Source organism: Eretmochelys imbricata, chromosome 2 (genome assembly GCF_965152235.1).
Source record: "Eretmochelys imbricata isolate rEreImb1 chromosome 2, rEreImb1.hap1, whole genome shotgun sequence".
In the NCBI taxonomy this organism is placed as follows: domain Eukaryota; kingdom Metazoa; phylum Chordata; order Testudines; family Cheloniidae; genus Eretmochelys; species Eretmochelys imbricata.
In genome coordinates this window covers 144,735,924-144,758,931 of record NC_135573.1, presented here as the reverse complement: position 1 = coordinate 144,758,931, position 23,008 = coordinate 144,735,924, and positions in this window count along the sequence as shown.

The window sequence follows — 23,008 nt, the reverse complement described above, 5'->3', positions numbered from 1 at the left end:
TCAAAGATTTTCACAATGAAATCACTGTGATAAGAATATTTGGCCTACATTTCCTCTCACTCCAGTTTTTCACCAGTGTAACTCAATTGAAGTCATTTGAAAATACTCTTGAAATACTCCTGTGCGAGGGGATAATTAGGGCCATAATTTTTGGTTTTCATTTTTAAGCATTTCCTTATGAAACAAGTGTAGAAGCAGCATCATAGTGATCTGCTCAATCATAAAAGTGGCAAAGAGTTCTGTGGCACTTTCTAGACTAACGGACGTATTGGAGCCTAAGCTTTCATGGGTGAATACCCACTTCGTCGGATGCATGTAGTGGAAATTTCCAGAGGCAGGTATAAATATGCAAGCAAGAATCAGGCTAGGGATAACGTGGTTAGTTGAATCAGGGAGGATGAGGCCCTCTTCTAGCAGTTGAGATATGAGCACCAAGATCAGCCACACCATCACCGGTTCATTCACCTGCATGTCCACCAATGTAATCTACACCATCATGTGCCAGCAATGCCCCTCTGCTATGTACATCGGCCAAACTGGACAGTCCCTACATAAAAGGATAAATGGACACAAATCAGATATTAGGAATGGCAATATACAAAAACCTGTAGGAGAACACTTCAACCTCCCTGGACACACAATAGCAGATTTAAAGGTAGCCATCCTGCAGCAAAAAAACTTCAGGACCAGACTTCAAAGGGAAACTGCTGAGCTTCAGTTCATTTGCAAATTTGACACCTTCAGCTCAGGATTAAACAAAGACTATGAATGGCTAGCCAACTACAAAAGCAGTTTCTCCTCCCTTGGTGTTCACACCTCAACCACTAGAAAAGGGCCTCTTCCTCCCTGATTGAACTAACCTCGTTATCCCTAGCCTGATTCTTGCTTGCATATTTATACCTGCTTCTGGAAATTTCCACTACATGCATCCAACGAAGTGGGTATTCACCCACGAAAGCTTATGCTCCGACACATCTGTTAGTCTATAATGTGCCACTGGACTCTTTGCTGCTTTTACAGATCCAGACTAACATGGCTACCCCTCTGATACTCAATCATAGAATATCAAGGTTGGAAGGAACCTCAGGAGGTCATCTACTCCAACCCCCTGCTCAAAGCAGGACCAATCCACAACTAAATTAAAAACCTCAAAGAAAGGAGATTTCACCACCTCCCGAGGTAACCCATTCCAGTGCTTCATCACCCTCCTAGTGAAAAAGTTTTTCCTAATATCCAATCTAAACCTCACCCACTGCAACTTGAGACCATTACTCCTTGTTCTATCATCTGCTACCACTGAGAACAGTCTAGATCCATCCTCTTTGGAACCCCCTTTCAGATAGTGGGCTGATAGTTGAAAGCAACTATCAAATCCCCCCACATTCTTCTCTTCTGCAGACTAAATATTCCCAGTTCCCTCAGCCTCTCCTCATAAATAATGTGCTCCAGTCCCCTAATCATTTTTGTTGCCCTCCACTGGATGCTTTCCAATTTTTCCACATCCTTCTGGTAGTGTGGGGCCCAAAACTGGACACAGTACTCCAGATCAGGACTCACCAATGCAGAATAGAGGGGAACGATCATGTCCCTCGATCTGCTGGCAATGCCCCTACTTATACAGCCTAAAATGCCGTTAGCCTTCTTGGCAACAGGAGCACACTGTTGACTCATATCCAGCTTCTCATCCACCATAATTCCTAGGTCCTTTTCTGCAGAACTGCTACCTAGCCACTCGGTCCCTAGTCTGTAGCGGTGCATGGGATTCTTCCATCCTAAATGCAGGACTCTGCACTTGTCCTTGTTGAACCTCATCAGATTTCTTTTGGCCCAATACTCTAATTTGTCTAGGTCTCTCTGTATCCTATCCCTACCCTCCAGCATATCTACCACTCCTCCCAATTTAGTGTCATCTGCAAACTTGCTGAGGGTGCAATCCATCCCATCATCCAGATCATTAATGAAGATATTGAACAAAACCGGACCCAGGACCGACCCTTGGGGCACTCCGCTTGATACCAGCTGCCAAGTAGACATATAGCCGTTAATCACTACCCGTTGAGCCTGACAATCTAGCCAGCTCTCTATCCACCTTATAGTCCATTCATCCAGCCCATACTTCTTTAATTTGCTGGCAAGAATACTATAGGAGACCATATGAAAAGATTTGCTAAAGGCAAGGAATAGCACATCCACTGCTTTCCCCTCATCCACAGAGCCAGTTATCTCATCATAGAAGACAATTAGATTAGTCAGGCCTGACTTGCCCTTGGTGAATCCATGCTGACTGTTCCTGATCACTTTCCTCTCATGTAAGTGCTTCAGGATTGATTCCTTGAGGACCTGCTCCATGATTTTTCTGGGGAGTGATGTGAGGCTGACTGGCCTGTAGTTCCCTGGATTCTCCTTCTTCCCTTTTTTAAAAGATGGGCACTACATTAGCCTTTTTCCAGTCGACCGGGACCTCCCCCGAGCACCATGAGTTTTTAGAGATAATGGCCAATGGCTCTGCAATCACATCCGCCAACTCCTTTAGCACTCTCGGATGCAGAGCATCTGGCCCCATGGACTTGTGCTCGTCCAGCTTTTCTAAATAGTCCTGAACCACTTCTTTCTCCACAGAGGGCTATCACCTCCTCCCCATGCTGTGCTGCCCAGTGCAGTGGTCTGGGAGCTAACCTTGTTCGTGAAGACAGAGGCAAAAATTGAGTACATTAGCTTTTTCCATGTCCTCTGTCACTAGGTCGAACTCCCCCATTCAGTAAGGGGCCCACACTTTCCTTGACTTTCTTCTTGTTGCTAACATACCTGAATAAACCCTTCTTGTTACTCATAACATCCCTTGCTAGCTGCAACTCCAAGTCTGATTTGGCCTTCCTGATTTCACTTCTGCATGCCTGGGCAATATTTTTATACTCCTTCCTGGTCAATTGTCCAGTCTTCCACTTCTTGTAAGCTTCTTTTTTGTGTTTAAGATCAGCAAGGATTTCACTGTTAAGCCAAGCTGGAATAGGACCACAGCGTTACAAACAAAGGAGTCAACTGTGACTTGGACTATATACCTGTGCAGAGGAGTAAGAACCTTGTGTCCAGAACAGGCAGGCAGGGAATGGGTAAGGAGTAACAAGGGATGGGCAATGCCTAAGCAGGGAGATTATAGTTTACTGTTGGTATAGGTCAGCAGCAAATTACTACTTCCATGGAGCAAGCAGGGTGAGAATTGTTCCTCTGAGAGGAATTTGTGTGTCATAATTTACTCTTGATGTATTCCAGAGATGGTGCAGTTTTTACACTACTCCTTGCTCAGCGTTGTGTCCCAAGGAACAATGTAGCCTACAGAGAGAAAAATTAAAAGGAACAGTAGGTTTTATTCCATTATATTTTGTCAAGACTTTTTTAAAAAAAGTCTTATTCTCTATCTATGAACTAGTTCTTCATTGATGGCTTGCTGTGAGACTTCTGAAATCCATGTACCATCAAGACCTTTCCTTATTTGCAATGCCTCATGACTGACAGAACTGCAATATAAAAAAGAATATGCATATATTTGTTTGTGAGAAGATAAAGAATAATCGTCTGAAGGGATAGTCGAGTAAACCATCCTGAACTGCAATAGAGAATATATATTCAGAACCATAAGTTCATTCACCTTTTGTTATATAGATTTCTAGTATATTTGTAGATATAAACTATTTTATAGTATATTAAGTCAGCATTTTCAATGTTACATCTCTAACATTTTTTGATCTCAGATATATGCCTATTTCAGTTTTTTGAAGTCCAGTAAAGATCTTGAATCAAAAATTAATGCTATATTTTAATGTTTTCATTTATTACTATATTAATTATTATTGCATAAGAACTCACTCATTTAGCAAAGCCCACATAGTTCTAATATTTATTTTGGCACAGATAGTAAACCACTAAAAAACATGGTGCTGTAACGTTGCAGGGAGAAGCTCACCTAGTTTTCAACAATTCTGGTCAGCAATGGCTCAGCTTGTGAAAAGTAATTTAAGGCTGCTGTCATGTTTGTCAGTTTTTCAACAGGAAGAAATGGATTGAAAGAAAATGTAGTAATATCTTGTCCCTTTAGCTCTTCTCCTCCATGGTTGACAGGGTTCCATCAGTAACATTATGCTGAAGGATCCCAGTTTGATCAAAGGGGAAAGGACATTTTCACAAAAGGGGTGCTGTCCTTTGGGGAAATAACTAATACTATTAGGCTGGTCACAAAGAGTATAACCCAGTACATGAACACCACAATACATTGCCACAAACCTCAGCCAATGAATTGGCACACTCAAAAAGAACAATGTAACACACAGGACTTTATTGGGAACAGGAAAAACCAGCTCTAAGGGAGGAAAAGGATAAACTACAATGTTAAAACATTAACAGTATAACAAATTCCCCACCTCCCTGCATTCACCATTGTACTCAGACCCTCCCCCCGCCCCCCAGCTCACTCCCTAGAACCATTCCAGGCTGATGGGAGGCTGAGGATAAGTCCTGTGACAAGTGTTGCAATGCTGTGAACATTGGCAGGCTTAAAGCAAAAGAAAGGAGTTCCTTTAGAGAGTCATCACCCCAAGTACGGATAGGGTCCTCTAAAGGCTCCCTAGTCTGGAGACCTGTGGAGGTCTCGCCTGGCTGTGGGTAGCCAGCACCAGGTTGGTTATCTGACTGCCTGATCCCTGTTCTCTGCAGGACTGGCTTTCCCCAGTCACATTCTAGATCCCAAAATAGATGGAAGTCTCCCTTTGTGTGAGGAGTGGGAGCTGATCAGAAACTCCCCAGGTTGTGCTGCTCCTCTCCCAGCTCCAAACCCTGCCTGAAAAAGAATGTTTCATGCAATGCTGTTCAGAACTCTGTCAGCAGTCAGAGTTGTTCTCTTGGTACCAGTCCAGCAAAACATGTAAGCACATTTTTAACCGTAAGTATGGAAGTAGTCCCATTGACCCAATAGTCTAGTTTTTGAGCAAAAAAAAGTGATGTTTTAAAAAAATTCTGATTTGGCTATTTTAAATTTCTTTCAGATAATAATTCACTACAACAACAATAATCACTTTCCAGAAAATAAAATTGTTCCATGTCAGTATAATAGTCCATGAACACAATGTAGTACACAATGTAAAGAGCATTTGCGTCAGCTGAACTGTGTGATACACCATCATGTTATAATGTAATATTAATCTCAGCAGTAAAAAGACTGGGATTCTGATGAATGCTAATATTATTCACTTGATTTTAGAACTTGGTGGATGAAGAATACTGATTTGCATTAAGATAAAGCCTACTGGGTTGCATGCATCTATTATTTGTTTCTTTTACCTCTCGATGAAGTAGTATTATTTTAATAAAAGCAAACACATATACATCCACACTGACTGACTGTAGATATAAATAAGCAAATTGTGTACCAGTTTCAATGTTGGTTTGTTTTGAATGTGACATTGATTGTCTGACAAAGAAAAAGGAAAAACCTACTCTGCTGATGCTGATGACTGGGGTTGTGGTGTTTCTCACATACATTTTAATTGATTAGTTTTGGCTTTTTGCTGGTCTCTTGAAAACAAACTCATGGAGTAAGGTGAAATTCAAAGTGCGTAAGCATTTTAGAATCTGGACCATATTCATACAGCAGTATCTTACTCCATAAGTATCCCCACTAATATTATTCCTTAGTTGTAAGGATGGCAGACTCTGACCTATATTTACAAACCGGCTATGAATTTACAAAATTTAATCAAAGGGTTAGCTTCTACCCTTCTTACTCATGCTGAGTAACAAAATCAGTGGAACAACTCACAAAGTAAGGTGCAACTCAAAGTGAATAAGGGTGGCAGACTTACTTTTTTTGTAGAAGTTTGGCTGCATGTGTGCATTCTCCCTATGTGCTGTCCCAGCTCTGCGCAGGTAGCTGGCACAGCAGCAAACCACCCAATGACCGAACCACCCAATGACCAGAAGATCCATTAAGGTACAAAGGCACTAGGTCAGGTTTATTGTCAATGAAGCATGGTCCTAATGCCCTGGCTCAATGGTTACAGGTACACTGACACATGTATGCCCATTGCAATGGACTAGCTCAGTTAGCTGAGGGACTTTCCATTATCCTCTAGGCCAGCCAAAGACACGCCCTCTGAGACTCCATTTTATACACTAATGCAAACAAATTACATATTGCCCCATAGACATAGTTTTTGCCCCCTGATGTGATTTATTACCAACCATTACCTTGTACATGTTGGTTTGATCAAAACATCTCTATCCATCACACTGTCATCCTGACCTTATCTTTAGGAGGGGACAGAGTGTTCTCGTTATCTTTAGGTTGTGTGTTTGTACCATACTTGGAATCAGGGTGTTCTGGTACCATCCTACTGGAATGTGTTTGCGTGAGTGTCCTGTGCATAGCACTTCTCAGGAATGTGTTTGTTTTTGCAATACCAGTCCTGGTCTTGCCAGGTTCTGAGAGTTTGCAAGCAGGCAGACGCTGACATCTGCTCATAGCAGATTTTTGCTAACTTTGCTTTATATCGGCAAAGCCTGCCCACTACTTTAGCTCAGGCCTTAGGCCTCACACTGGGCTTCTGATACAAGGCTTTATGTCTCAGGCTCTCTTTCTACTACAAATTTCAGTCATATATTTAAAATTAGACATCTACATTTTGCATCCTTTATTCACATGGATGACCACTTTATCCCACAATTAGTTCCACTGAAGTCAATGAACTGCTTGGTGAGTAACTACTCTTCAATGGGAGTACGGTGTTTGCAGTCTGACCCATATTTAGCAAACCATATATGATTTTCCTTTTGCCTGATCCAAAGCCCATAGAAGTCAATGAAAAGACTCCCTTGACTCCAGACTTTGAATCAGGCCTTAGTTCTTTCTACAATAATATTTCCCAATTTATTTCCAATAACATTCATCTAGTCAGTACTCTTGACAGAGAAAATGGGTTTTTACTGATATGAAGTAGGAGAATTAAGTGACAGCAATACTAACATAATCCCTGTGAAAGATGATTGGATGTTTAAATGATAAACTTTTCACAACTTGAAAACAAAGTTGATACTAATAATCACTGAATTACAGAAGTTAATGGATTAGCACATGCATTCAGTATCTTGATGCATTCATCCATTTCCTTTAATGAGTTTGCTATTTTCTTGGGTCTTGCTGATTTGTCTTCCATCATGGCAAGAAGTTGAAAAATAGCTACTATTACAAATGTAGGCTGTGCGAATGGTATAATTTAGCCTGTGTGAACAGTTTAATGAATACATTTATATCACACAGTTTGTGACAGAGCAAGTCTAAGAGGAAAATGAATCAGTTCCCAAAAGATGAACATTTTTTAAAAAAAACCATCCTCAAATCCCCAGCAAAGCCCTTTCTAAAAACTGCTTTTCTCAAAGTATTAGCCTCCCTGAGGTCTAAATTGAAACTTAAGGTTCAGCCCTGAGTAGTGGCAGTGCACAGCTGGGCCGTCCCAGGAGGAGTGCCAGAAAAGAATTGTGTCTTAATGACACCACTTTGAAGTAGTTTGCCTCCAGAGTAAACTTCTACAGCTTGTACATATGTAGGGGGGAGGAAGGTAGGAACATGGTACATTAGCCCTCATCCAGCCAGCTCCACCAGCTGTAGGGTTGTCAACTTTCTACTAGTACAAAGCTGAACACCCTTGCCCCGCCTCCTACCCCACCCCTCCTCCGAGGCCCCATCCTGCACCCCCCCGCTCTGAGGCCCCACTCCTGCTCACCTCATTCCACTGTTGCTCACTCTCCCTACTCTCACTCACTCACTCACTGGCTCAGGGGGTTGGAGTGCAGGTGGGGGTGAGGGCTCTGGCTGGGGGTGCAGGCTCTTGGGGGGCAGGGATGAGGAATTTGGGGTACAGGAGGGTGCTCGAGGTTGGGATCAAGGGGTTCAGAGGGCGGGAGGGGGATCAGGGCTACGGCAGTGGTTGGGGCACAGGAGGGGATCCGGGGTGCAGGCTTCCTGCAGCGCTTACGTCAAGAAGCTCCGGGAAGCAGCAGTATGTCCCACTCTGGTTCCTACGTGGAGGCATGGCCAGGTGGCTCTTCATGCTGCCCTATCCGCAGGTGCCACCCCCGCAGCTTGTATTGGCCTTGGTTCCTGACCAATGGGAGCTGCAGAGCTGATGCTTGGGGTGGGGGCAGCGTGCAGACCCTCCTGGCTGCCCCTACTCATAGGAGCCAAATGGGGGACATGCTGCTGCTTCTGGGAGCTGCACAGAGCCATAGCAGGTAGGAAGCCTGCCTTAGCCCCACTACGCTGCTGACCAGACTTTTAATAGCCCGGTCAGCAGTGCTGACCGGAGTCGCCAGGCTCCCTTTTCGACCAGGCATTCTAGCCGAAAATCAGACACCTGGCAACCCAAACCGGCAGTTATGTAGGCGGGGATAGAGCCATTGATCCACCTACTTTTGCCCCTCCCTACCCATTTGCTCACAAAGGACTGTATTGTTGTAAATTTCAACAGTTTAAATAGGTTTACATTGTGCATTGATTAACATGTCTGTTCCTGTTTTGGGAAAGTAAAAGAAGGAAGGTGATTGTTGCTATGACAAGAGGAGGCCTTATATATCCCAGTGAAGCATTTTCTTTGCTATTTATGATCCTGTCAAGGCCTACATACAGTACATGGAAAGGTGAAAAATATCCCTGGTTTTCTTCATGAGAAAGATGCCTACAGTCAGAACAACTTGTATTATAAGTTAATCAGCTCTCATTAGCAAATCAGAGCCAAGCCTGGAGATTACTAGTATGGAAGATCCTCCACACAAATCCATATGCTATAGGTGATTCAGTAACTATCACTATCCTTTGTGCCAGCACTGAACCCAGACCCCATCATGTGTAAGAGGGCACTGTGCTTTTCTAATCACTTGTGGTCATTGAAGCTCCCACAGAGCCTTTTGCAACAATAGAAGACACCTGCCTAAATTCATCTTTGAGTTATTACATTTTGCTACAAAAAAGTCCCTCCTGCAATTATTTTTCTGTTCCCCTCCAAAGAACTGTTGTGTAGGGTCGCTAACACGGAATAGCTGCTATAAGTGTGAAAGAGGGTCAATGTGTGGATTTTCTGAGGTGTCAGAACTGAAATCTAAAACCAGATTTGCCAATATGATGAACACTGTAGTCAATGTTAGAATGGTTTCAGAGTAACAGCCGTGTTAGTCTGTATTCGCAAAAAGAAAAGGAGTACTTGTGGCACCTTAGAGACTAACCAATTTATTTGAGCATGAGCTTTCGTGAGCTGTAAAGCTCATGCTCAAATAAATTGGTTAGTCTCTAAGGTGCCACAAGTACTCCTTTTCTTTTTGCGAATGTTAGAATGGAATCTAACAGGATAATCACCTTTTTTACTGAGGCCAGGGAGCATTAGCTTAGTCATTTTAATGCTAGGTTATTTTCAGGTCAACTTTGAAATTGAACAGTGTTTCTCAAATCAGAACATTCGGTTATTCTTAAACAATCATCAGTTTATTAACTAGACAGAACCACATTGACATACAATCAACAGTTCATTAAGCAAATGTACACACAACCAATACTTTAGACATGTATTGAACAGACAAATAAGCAATTGTCATAGACCAGGGGTGGGCAAACTTTTTGACCTGAGGGCTGCCTGTGGGTACGGAAATTGTATGGTGGGCCATGAATGCCCAGTGGGGGTGGGGGACTCTATGGGGTGCAGCATGGGGGGCTCTATAAGGGATGTTACCAAGGAGGGGGAGGGGGGACTCACAGGATATGGCAGGGGTGGGCTCTACAGGAGCAGTACTAGGGACTCCTAGGGGCCCTGCCGGCAGTGACACCAAGGTGGTCGTACCAGGCACTGCCATGGGTGGAGGAAACCCAGCTGTGATGGGTGTGGCCCCTGGGCAGCTTCAAAGCTCTCAAGGGTGGGGCCACAGGAGACTGGGAGGGGATTGGGCACACTGCTGCCAAGGGGGGCTACTGCGTAAGGGTGGGATTCTGATCCCAGAAACAGTGTGGTGAAGTCGTACCTGCGCAGTGTGGCTCTGTGCGTGCCAGAAGATGGTGGAATTGTGAGTCAGGGGCTGTGGAGTGCTGGGCAGGCAGAGCAGAGCAAGCCCCCGACTCCGCTCCTCAGGCAAGCAGATTGGGGCAAGTCCCTGATCCCACTCCCTGGCGGGAGCTCAAGGGCTAGATAAAAACGTCTGATGGGCCAGAAGCAGCCCACGTGCTGTAGTTTGCCCATCCCTGTCATAGACTATACTTGAGTCTCTGTAATTAGATCTACAAACAATGGAAATCACCAAGATTTTTATTACATTTACTTATGACATTAATCATCAATTCTTTAGTACTTAATACCTTTCCAGTATTTCTCCAAGAAGTAATAATTCACTTGGCTTTAAGGTATTTTTAAGCATATAGTCCCTGATATTTGAATGGATTGTCCAAAAAGGAGCAATTTTAGAACATCCAACACAATTATTTAAAGTTATGGTTCAAACCTCTCTTAAGACAATGTGCTTGGACTTATAAGGCAGGGCATGTGTATAGCATTAGTTAAAATCCAAAATATGGCTACTTGAGATCTCACTAAAGAGAGTAGACTCAGCAAAATAACCCACAGTTATATATGTTAAAGAACAGAAGAGGAAATACAATCCTTGAAATGAAATCTCATTACATTTTCTTACCCTGTTGATCTTGGAAAAAAGGTTGAGTCCTTTACACACAGCTGGTCCAGTTGTTGGTTGCGCTGTGGATTCTTTAGCTTCTTTATGGGTTCAGTCGACTCTTCTTTATCCTGAGTATGGAGTTTGTAGTCAGTCACTGGCTGTATACCTGTGTTCTTTCTGTGTGCTGTCCCAGCTCAGCACAGCTAGCTGACACAGCAGACCTCGATTGAACTGCCCACAAAGACCACAGACCCATTTCAGTAGCAAAGGCATCCATCAAGGTTTATTGTCAGTGAAGCATGGTCCTAATGCCCTGGCTCAAGGCTTACAGGTACGCTAACACATTTATGCCCGGTGCAATGGATTCATCTCAGCGAATGGTGGGACTTCCCATTCCACCCTCAGCAGGCCAAAGACACACACCCTGTGACCTTCTTTTTATACTGATAAACAAGTTGTGTATTGTCCCTCTGCTGTGGTTAGTTACCACCCTTTACTTTGTACATGTTGGTTCAATCAAAACATCTCTATCCATCACCCTGTCATCCTGACCTTATCTTCAAAAGGGTGTCAGTGTGTCCTTGTATCATCTTTGGGGAGTGTGCTTACACCATAACCTTGTATTAAGGTGTTCTGATACTAGCCTTCTGGAATGTGTTTATGTGAATACTTAATGCCTAGGAATGCTTGTGTTTTTGCAATGCCAACCCTTTTCTTGACAAGTTAATGTATTGGATAGTGAACCTGCAAGTAGGCATGTTTTATAACAAGGCCTGACTTCTGCTCAGAGTCTGACTTTTGGTAACTTTGCTTTATATCAGCAGGATCTATCACTTTAGTTCAGGCCTCAGGCCAAGCCTCATGTTTTAGGCTCTCTATCTACTACAGGGTTTAGCAAAAATCTGCTGGAAAAACTGAGGTTCTATACAGTGACCTCAGTTTTGTATACTTTGATTTCAGGGCTTGTTTGAAGCTGATTTCTATTGCCATTTGCCAACTGGGTTTTAGCTTTCTCAGTTTCTCTGCTGCTTCCATTAATATCCAGTAAACGATCTCAGTGTATAATAAATTTCTTCTATGTTTCTTTTAGTGTCAGGTTTGATTCATGTAATGAATTCTATTTCATTTTTATCCTCAAACAAATGGACAGTTCCTAAGATGGAGAGAAATATATTATTATTATTATACTGGCTTCTTGAGGTATCACGAAGTTTGACCTCTGGAAGTTTCAAATCCTTGAGTCACCAGCAAGTTATTCCTAACTGATTTAAACCCACATTTTGTTTTCCCTCTCCTCTGGTTCTTAATTAACATATAGGAGACAATAGGACACTTTGAACAGGTAAAGGGGCAGTGACTCTTGTTTGTTGCCTGGTGGGGATCCCCCTTGGCTAGGCTTAGAGAGATGGATGTCCTATCCACAAGTAAATTATGGAGCCTTTGGTCTGAAAAACTAACAATAACTGGAAAATTTCTCATCAAGCATAGGATCATTCCTTTCCTGGGAATTGTCTATTTTAGCTTTAGGTTAATTAATGCTTCCCAGGCAAGATGTCTCACCTGTTAGAATGGGCCTATTGACTCTTTGAGAGGAAGCAAAGTTTAAAATTTGCATAAGGGATATTACCACTTGATAGTTAAAAGGGCAGAGAGAAAGAAGGGTGTTGTCAACAACATATTTTCAGTATTTTCATATTTTCTTACAGTGCAACATTCCATCATACATACATAATCTTTTCATGCATCTAGTCCATACACTGCCACAACCTTAAAATGTGGTAGAAATAGGTTTTGTGGGAACATTCTGAATATTGGAAGAACTACACAAATTGCAGATTCCCAGTTTGCATCCATTGGTCAAATTTACTGGTGGATAGTACTAAAACTATACAAAATTATGTTGTGTCTTCAAAAGTTATTTCTCAATAATTTGTATTGTTCAGTTACTTTCTTGCCAGGAGCTCTGAAGTTAGGACAAGATTATACTGTCAAATTATGTAAATTTACACAAGTTATCATAAGAAAGTGGGCAATAACAACAAATAAATGTAGTGTATATTCCTGTCCTAGAGAAACTTTCTGAAGTAAGTTTTGTTGAGTAGGTAGTTCAGTCAGCAACCAGTATGTTTGGCAAACTCTGGATACAGATTTTAATGCTGAACCCTTGATGGATATTTTTAAAGGAATTTAAATTCTTCAGAACTGCCAAGCAACTTAACTCTGTGCATTGCTTACCGGGGGCTAGATTTTGTCATTAGACACAGCTCTGAATAAAGGGAGTAAAGCGCAGTGTATTTTTTTTACCAAAATATTTTTTCCATAAAAATAGTAGATTCGAAACACCGAAACATTTCGTAAATTTGTGTCCATTTCACTGAATTGTTCATTTTTAAATAAAATCTTAAAAATCCAATAAAATCAAAACCATGCGTTGTGACATTTTCAAAACAAAACATTTCATTTATTTCAAAACAATTTTTGTTTCAAAATTTCTTTCAATTTAATTTTTTTTAAATCAAAAACATTTAAAAATACTTGAAATCAAAATGAAATATTTAATTGGGCCTCAAACAAAATGTTTCATTAGCCCTGAAATAACGTTTTTCTTCAATTTCCAACATTTTTTAAATTTCTTGCTTTTGGTGTGACCCAAAACAATTTTTTTCTTTGACTTTTTGAACTTGCCAATGGACTAAAAAGGCTTTATTCACCCAGCACATAAACTGCACCATTCCAGAGTCACTACTCTGAGTCACAATTCCTCCCCCGATTCCTCCTGGTGCCTCAGTGGTAGTAATTTACTGTTGGTATAGGCTTGGTGCATAGTCCAGAAGTACAGCATCACATACGCATGCCCTATATTGACTCAGGAGTACTTGTGGCACCTTAGAGACTAACAAATTTATTCGATTAAGGTATGAGTCTCATTAGAGTTGGTATGGCAAAACCCATTTTTTCATGTTCTCTGTATCTATCTTTCTACTGTATTTTCCACTGCATACATCTGATGAAGTGGACTTTAGCCCACGAAAGCTTATGCTCAGATAAATTTGTTAGTCTCGAAGGTGCCACAAATACTCCTCGTTCTTTTTGCTGATACAGACTAACATGGCTACCACTCTGAAACTTATATTGACTCAGTTACTCTACCTAGAGAGTTGGCGGGGGAACAAAGTTCCATTCATTCTTCACCCATTCCCTGCCCATAGGCCCTCTGCTCCAGGGTGGGAGTAAGCAGGCATGTAGTTCCACTTATTCCTGTGCACATGAACCCAAGGTCAGGTAGTCCATGGCAGGGGTGAGTTTTTATTCCCTCTTACTCCTTTGCTCAGGCATACAGTCCAGTCACAACCTAGGCCATGGACATCACCTTTCTAGTGCTGGAAAATGGCTTTTTTTCCTGTTGCACTATACATTTTGCTGCTTCCTTTAAGCACTAGCAATAGAAATTAATAGGTGCAGTTTTCCTCTTCGGTACAGTAGATTGTTGAATACATTGTAAATATGTGAAACTTTCCTTCAAAGAGTCAGAGAAAGTAGCTCTTTCTAAAAGCAAAACTTAGACTGATTCACCAGATGACTGCTCTTTATTATAATTATAGGCCACTGCTGAAATAATATTTTCCTTGATGTTCATGCTATTAAACTAGATTAAAGTGAATAGCATACTGTGCAAAGAGAACATCTTCCCATCCAGCTGAAATGTAATCTTATTTTAGAATGTGATCAGTATGTTGTTTTAGCTCAGCAGAGTATTAATATAAACAGTAACTGAACTAAATCAATCAATTTGCACATTTCATCTTCCAAACTGAGGAATATGAGCTGAATTCAGCCTTCAGTAGATTGGAAAAGTCCATGTCTGCTTGCTCCTTCCCCTAAGAGTATTTACTGATGACTGAAGGGATTGTGCTTTTGCTGTTACTCCAGTTACAATTTCATACACCAGGAAGAAATTGCATGCAGATTTTTAGCTAGTGTGATAGACCCAGGTCAGTTGGGTACAGTAGAGTAGTCCTGTTGGTATCCAGGAAGTGGGCGGGCAGAGCCCACCCACTACTAAAGGACCACCCCCAGCCGAAGGGGAGGATCCACGGGTCTGGGATTCCAAATAATTGCGGGGAACAACTAATGAGATAACAGGAACGGGAGTGAGGTCACAGAGCTTGTCAAGGTTCCTCCCCCACTCTGAATTCTAGGGTACAGATGTGGGGACCTGCATGAAAACCTCCTAAGCTTACTTTCACCAGCTTAGATTAAAACTTCCCCAAGATACAAATTAATTTTATCCTTTGTCCCTGGATCTCCACTGCCACCACCAAATTCTAACTGGGTTTACTGGGAAATGTAGTTTGGACACTTCTTTCCCCCCCAAATCCTCCCAACCCTTGCACCCCACTTCCTGGGAAAGGTTTGGTAAAAATCCTCACCAATTTGCATAGGTGACCACAGACCCAAACCCTTGGATCTGAGAACAATGAAAAAGCATTCAGTTTTCTTACAAGAAGACTTTTAATAGAAGTAAAGAAATCCCCTCTGTAAAATCAGGATGGTAGATACCTTACAGGGTAATTAGATTCAAAACATAGAGAATCCCTCTAGGCAAAACCTTAAATTACAAAAAAGACACACAGACAGGAATAGTCATTCTATTCAGCACTGTTCCTTTCTCAGCCATTTAAAGAAATCATAATCTAACACATACCTAGCTAGATTACTTACTAAAAGTTCTAAGACTCCATTCCTGTTCTATCCCCGGCAAAAGCAGCATACAGACAGACACAGACCCTTTGTTTCTCTCCCTCCTCCCAGCTTTTGAAAGTATCTTGTCTCCTCATTGGTCATTTTGGTCAGGTGCCAGAGAGGTTCCCTTTAGCTTCTTAACCCTTTACAGGTGAGAGGATTTTTCCTCTGGCCAGGAGGGATTTTAAAGGGGTTTACCCTTCCCTTTATATTTATGACAGAGCTAAACGAAGGGAACCGGATGGGGACACCGAGCAGAGAACCCCGGACAGTGCCCACTTCTCAAAGGTGACAAGGGAGCCGGTGGACACCGCCCAGAGGAACTCTGCCTGGATGCGCGAATGGACTGAGGAGTGGAAATAGGCCCCACAATAGCAGGAAACCCCGTCGGCCAACCTCCTCTCCCTTGTTCTGTAGATGGCCATTTTGTCCAGGGCTAGGAGGAGGTTGACAAGGAGGTCCCATGACTTTGTGGGGCCATGGATGGAGAGTGAGTAGATGAACAGGTAAGGGGAAAAGTGAAACCAAAAATGTAATAGTAGATCCAAGAGGAGCCGGAATAGGGGCTGCAACCTGGCGTACTCCAGGTACACATGAGCCAGGGTCTTCCTCATGCCACAAAAGGGGCAAGTGTCTGGGAGGGGAGTTAACCACACCAAGTACATGCCTGTGCTCATGGCTCTGTGAAGGATCCGCCAGCTGACATCCCTCGTGGGCCTCGGGACCAGAGTGGAATATGGGCTGGCCCACTGGGGCGCTTCACCCTCCAGAGGTGGCAAGAGGTCTCGCCACTTCGTGTCAGGGCGGGATGCGAGGGTGAGGACGTGAAAAGTGTGGAGCATGAGCGTGTACAGGTGTTTTCTTGGCACGGTCTGGAACCAAACAGGCTGCAAGTCGTGCCGCTGCCTCACGGTAAAGGGGTGGGATGGTCTGGCAGGTCCATGGAGTAGGGGCCAAATGAAAAAAAGTCCGTAGGGCCTGGGGTGGAGGGTGGGCATGGCATGCCCTCTCGCAGGACCCAGTCTCATTGACTGTAAGGTCAGAAGGGAACATTATGGTCATCTAGGTCTGACCATCTGCACAATGCAGGCTACAGAATCTCACCCACCCACTCCTGCAATAAACCTCTCACCTATGTCAGAGCTATTGAAGTCCTCAAATCATGGTTTAAAGATGTCAAGGTGCAGAGAATCCTCCAGCAAATGACCCGTGCCCCATGCTGCAGAGGAAGGCGAAAACCCACCAAGGTTTCTTCCAATCTGCCCTCGAGAAAAATTCCTTCCCGACCCCAAATATGGGGATCAGCTAAACCCTGAGCATGTGGGCAAGATTCACGAGCCAGATACCCAGGAAAGAGTTTTCTGTAGTAACTCAGATCCCACCCCATCTAACATCCCATTGGGCCTATTTACAATGAATAGTTAAAGATCAATTAATTACCAAAATCATGTTATCCCATCATACCATCTCCTCCATAAACTTATCGAGTTTAATCTTGAAGCCAGATGGGTCTTTTGCCCCCACTGCTTCCCTTGGAAGGCTATTCCAGAACTTCACTCCTCTGATGGTCAGAAACCTTCATCTAAATTTCAAGTCTAAACTTCCCGATGGCCAATTTATATCCATTTGTTCTTGCGTCCACATTGGTACTGAGCTTAAATAATTCCTCTCCCTCTCCGGTATTTATCCCTCTGATATATTTATAGAGAGCAATCCTATCTCCCCTCAACCTTCTTTTGGTTAGGCTAAACAAGCCAAGCTCCTTGAGTCTCCTTTCATAAGACAGGTTTTCCATTCCTCGGATCATCCTAGTAGTCCTTCTCTGTACCGGTTCCAGTTTGAATTCATCCTTCTTAAACCTGGGAGACCAGAACTGCACAAAGTATTCCAGATGAGGTCTCACCAGTGCCTTGTATAATGGTACTAACACCTCCTTATCTCTACTGGAAATACCTCGCCTGATGCACATTAGCTTTTTTCATGGCCATATCACATTGGCGGCTCACAGTCATCCTGTGGTCAACCAATACTCCAAGATCCTTCTCCTCCTCCGTTACTTCTAATTGATGCGTTCCCAGCATATAACTAAAATTCTTGTTATTAATCCCTAAATGCATGACCTCGCACATCTCACTATTAAATTTCATCCTATTACTATTACTCCAGTTTACAAGGTCATCCAGATCCTCCTCTATGATATCCCAGTCCTTCTCTAAATTGCCAATACCTCCCAGCTTTCTATAATCCATAAACTTTATCAGCACACTCCCACTTTTTGTGCCAAGGTCAGTAATAAAAAGATTAAATAAGATTGGTCCCAAAACTGGTCCCTGAGGAACTCCACTGGTAATCTCCCTCCAGTCTGACAGTTCACATTTCAGTAGGACCCGCTGTAGTCTCCCTTTTAACCAATTCCTTATCCACCTTTCAATTTTCAAATTGATCCCCATCTTTTCCAATTTAACTAATAATTCCCCATGTGGCGCCGTATCAAACGCCTTACTAAAATCTAGGTAAATTAGATCCACTGTGTTTTCTTTGTCTAAAAAATATGTTACTTTCTCAAAGAAGGAGATCAGGTTGGTTTGGCATGATCTACCTTTTGTAAAACCATATTGTATTTTGTCCCATTTACCATTGACCTCAAAGTCATTCACTACTTTCTCCTTCAAAATTTTTTCCAAGACCTTGCATACTACAGATGTCAAACTAACAGACCTGTAGTTACCCGGATCACTTTTTTTTCCTTCATTAAATATAGGAACTATGTTAGCAATTCTCCAGTCATACGGTACAACCCCTGAGTTTACAGAGTCATTAAAAATTCTTGCTAATGGGTTTGCAATTTCGGGTGCCAATTCCTTTAATATTCTTGGATGAAGATTATCTGGGCCCCCCGATTTAGTTCCATTAAGCTGTTTGAGTTTTGCTTCTACCTCAGATATGGTAATATCTACCTCCATAGCCTCATTCCCATTTGTCATGCTACCATTATCCCTAAGATCCTCTTTAGCCTTATTAAAGACTGAGGCAAAGTATTGGTCTAGATACTGGGCCATGCCTAGATTGTCCTTAACCTCCACTCCATCCTCAGTGTTTAGCGGCTCCACTTCTTCTTTCTTTGTTTTCTTCTTATTTATGTGGCTATAGAACCTTTTACTATTGGTTCTAATTCCCTTTGCAAGGTCCAACTCTACTTGACTTTTAGCCTTTCTCACTTTATCCCTATATGTTCTGACCTCAATAAGGTAGCTTTCCTTGCTGATCTCTCACGTCTTCCACTCCCTGTATGCTTTCTGTTTTTTCTTAATCACGTCTCTGAGATGCTTGCTCATCCAGCTTGGTCTACAACTCCTGCCTATGAATTTCCCCCCCTTTCTTGGGATGCAGGCTTCCGATAGCTTCTGCAGCTTTGATTTAAAGTAATCCCAGGCCTCCTCTGCCTTTAGATCCATAAGTTCTTCAGTCCAATCCACTTCCCTAACTAATTTCCTTAATTTTTGAAAGTCAGTCCTTTTGAAATCAAAAACCCTAGCTGCAGATTTATTTTTGTTAATCCTTCTGTTCAGTTTGAACTGAATTAGCTCATGATCACTTGAGCCAAGATTATCCCCTACAACCATTTCTTCTATGAGGTCCTCATTACTCACCAAAACCAAATATAAAAAAGGCATCCCCTCTAGTTGGTTCAGCAACTACTTGATGAAGGAATCCATCAGCTATCGCATCTAGGAAAATCTGAGCCCTATTATTATTACTAGCACTCGTCCTCCAGCCTATATCTGAGAAGTTAAATTCTCCCATAATCACACAGTTTCCGTTAGTATTTACTTCATGAAAAACATTAAAGAGGGCTCTATCCATATCCAAATTAGATCCCGGCGGTCTATAGCACACCCCACTTACTATCATAGGGGAGACTCTAGTAGTTTTCTTCCCCAATGTGATTTTTTCCCAGATGGACTCTGTCTTACCCATTCCATCGCTTCTTATTTCTTTACATTCTACCTCATCATTCGTATACAATGCTACTCCACCACCTTTACTTCTGTCTTTCCTAAACAGCACATACCCTTCAATACCTGTAGTCCAGTCATGACTACTATTCCACCATGTTTCTGTTATCCCTATAATATCTGGTTTCACTTCCTGCACCAGTAGCTGTAGTTCCTCCATTTTGTTACCTAGGCTTCTCGCATTGGTGTACAAACATCTTAATTTTTGCTGTTTGGCCTCGCTCACATTCTTTACTCGATTAGGCATGGACATTCTACAGCCAGTATGACCTATTAGACTGGTATCCACACTGCCCTTCCTCCTTATGTACATTCTCCTACCCATGGCTGTATCCTTTCTTACTTCGTTTTCTTCCCTCTCAATGTTAAAATCTGGTGTGGAGATTACCTGGACATTTCCCAACCATCTCCCCTAAATTCCTAGTTTAAAGCTCTCTTAATCAGTTGTGCCAGCCTCCATCCTAGAAGTCTATTTCCTTCCCGATTCAGATGAAGTCCATCCTGAGAGAACTGTCCTTTGTCCATGAATGCCTCCCAGTGGCCATACTTCCCAAAGCCCTCCTTATAGCACCACTGCCTGAGCCATCTGTTGATAGTCATAATCTTGTCACACCTTTGTTGCTTCTCTAGGAACAGGCAGAATCACAGACGTGATCGTTCCCCTCTATTCGACATTGGTGAGGCCTCATCTGGAGTACTGTGTCCAGTTTTGGGCCCCACACTACAAGAAGGATGTGGATAAATTGGAGAGAGTCCAGCGAAGGGCAACAAAAATGATTAGGGGTCTAGAACACATGACTTATGAGGAGAGGCTGAGGGAGCTGGGATTGTTTAGCCTGCAGAAGAGAAGAATGAGGGGGGATTTGATAGCTGCTTTCAACTACCTGAAAGGGGGTTCCAAAGAGGATGGCTCTAGACTGTTCTCAATGGTAGCAGATGACAGAACGAGGAGTAATGGTCTCAAGTTGCAGTGGGGGAGGTTTAGATTGGATATTAGGAAAAACTTTTTCACTAAGAGGGTGGTGAAACACTGGAATGCGTTACCTAGGGAGGTGGTAGAATCTCCTTCCTTAGAGGTTTTTAAGGTCAGGCTTGACAAAGCCCTGGCTGGGATGATTTAACTGGGAATTGGTCCTGCTTCGAGCAGGGGGTTGGACTAGATGACCTTCAGGGGTCCCTTCCAACCCTGATATTCTATGATTCTATGATTCTATGAATCCCACTGAAGACCAACTGATCCTCCATTTCCTTAACCGTCTTCCCCAGCCTGGCATAGTCTCTCCTGATACGTTCCAGTGAGAATCTACTGGTATCATTTGTTCCCACATGAAGGACAATCAGTGCATTCTTTCCCGCTCCCTTTAGGATCCTTTTCAACCTCAGGTCCACATCCCGTATCTTAGCACCTGGAAGACAGCACACCCTTCTATTCTCTGAATCAGCTCTGGTTACAGGCCTGTCTATTCTTCTCAGTAAGGCGTCCCCGATCACATAGACCTGCCTTTTCCTGGTGACGGTGCGATTCTCTGGTCTATCTCCTGTTCCCTTTTGCTGCAAGTTCTTTCCATTCCTATTATCCCTTGTAATCCTCTTCAATCCATCCTGTATACTCCTGTGGCTCATATTTGGTGTAGTCTCCATTGACTCTTCCCCTTTTCCTATAGGACTAGCCGCTCATCTCTTCCTCCTTGCCCTTCCACTTTCAGTAACCACCTGCTGAGCCCCTTCTTCATTTTCCAACTCTGCAAACCTGTTCTTGAGCTCTATTTCTCCTTAACTAGCCCGTCTTTTCCTCTGCCTTGTTCTCTTAGTCACATGCTTCCACTGTCCATTTTTTTCACCCAGCAGTCTCCCCTCAGAATTTTTCAGTACTGCTTCCATCTGCAAGTCTGAGCTTTTCCCTTCAGTCGAGGAAGACACAAGCAGTGGGCAGTAAAGTGTCCCTCACCTTCTGAAGTAAGGGAAATATCCCTTATGCTCCAGGGAGTACAAAGTCTGGAGACCCCCATGCGCTGAGCGAGCATCAGGGAATCCAGCGAGTGTCCCCGGTTGTAGTCCAGGAGGTCTCCGACTCTGGTGACTTCTGCCAGGACCAACCTCTAGTGCACCAAGGGGGACTCTGCCACCTGCACACAGAGCTGAGGGTTGAGTAGCAGGGGTTCCATGAGAAGATCTGCCCCCTCTGTGGCCACCATGGACCTGGTGGCCGAAACCAGTTTCCAGGTCTGGAGGAGGTCCTGGTAGAAGACCGGCAGCCCAGAGAGGTCTTGCGGAAGACCCCTTGGATGGAGATAAAGGAGCTGCTGGTTGTATCAGAGCCCTCGGAAGTGGTGCAGGAGGGCGTGCGCCAGTATGCTTCAAGCTGGACTACCTGCACCATAAAGGAGCCTCTGCAGGGCCTGGAGGTTGAAGATGTGGACCTGAGTGCACAGGCACTTCAGGCCCTGTCCTCCCTCCTCCAGGGGAAGGTGGAGGACCCTTGCAGAGACCCAGTGCAGTCCTGGCCAGAAGAACTCCAGAACCGACTTCCGGAGGTTGGCCAGGAAAGCCGGGGCTCGGACCAGGGTGTGGAGCCAGTGCCAGAGCATGGACAGGACTAGCTGATTAAGCATCAGTGCCCTCCCTCAGAGGGAGAGGCACCTGAGTAGTCCTGTCCATTTCCGGAGCCGCTCTACCACCCTGCCCTCTAAACCTTGCCAGTTCTCCGGCAGAGACGGATGCATGGCAGAAAGGTAAATGCCAAGATAGAGCAGCGGACCCGCACTCCACTGGATGGCCTGAAGCGCGGGTGGGAGGGAGCTCGCCTGCTACCCATCCCCGACCACCAGGACAGACCTCTTGACCCAGTTGACTCAGGTGGAGGAGGCCACTGAGTAACGGCCTGGCAAGCCTCCACCTGCACCAAGTCACCTGGGTCCTGGACCACAAGGAGCACTTCATCGGTGTAAGCTGACAGGACCAGCCGCAGCTTCTGTTCCCACAGCACCAACCCTGTCAGAGGAGACAGAAGAAGGGCTCAATCACCAGAACATACAGCTAGTGCGAGAGGGGGCACCCCTGCCATACTCCCCGCCCAAAGCTGACCAGCTTGGTCAGGGTCTGCTTGAGCCTGACCAGACACTCCGTGGAGGTGTACAGCATCCGAAGAAACCCCACAAACTGGGGTCTGAAGCTGAACGCTCGCACAGTGCTCAGGAGATACCCATGGTCCACCCTTTTGAATGCCTTCGCCTGATCCAGAGACAGAATGGTGAATCACAGACCATCCCTTCACCCGAGGTCCAAGAGATCCTGGACCAAATACAGATTATCAAAGATGGTACAGCCCAGGACAGTGTAGGTCTGGTCGGAGTGGACCACATCTGTGAGCATGGACCCCAGCCGCAGCGAGGTGGCCTTCACTATGACTTTGTCATCTGTGCTGAGGAGCGAGATGGGATGCCAATTCCGAAGGTCGTTGGGGTCCCCCTTCTTTGGGAGCAAGGCAAGCATGGCTCGCCTGCACGACAGGGGGAGGACCCCGCTCTCCAAGGAATCAGCCCAGACGGTGACAA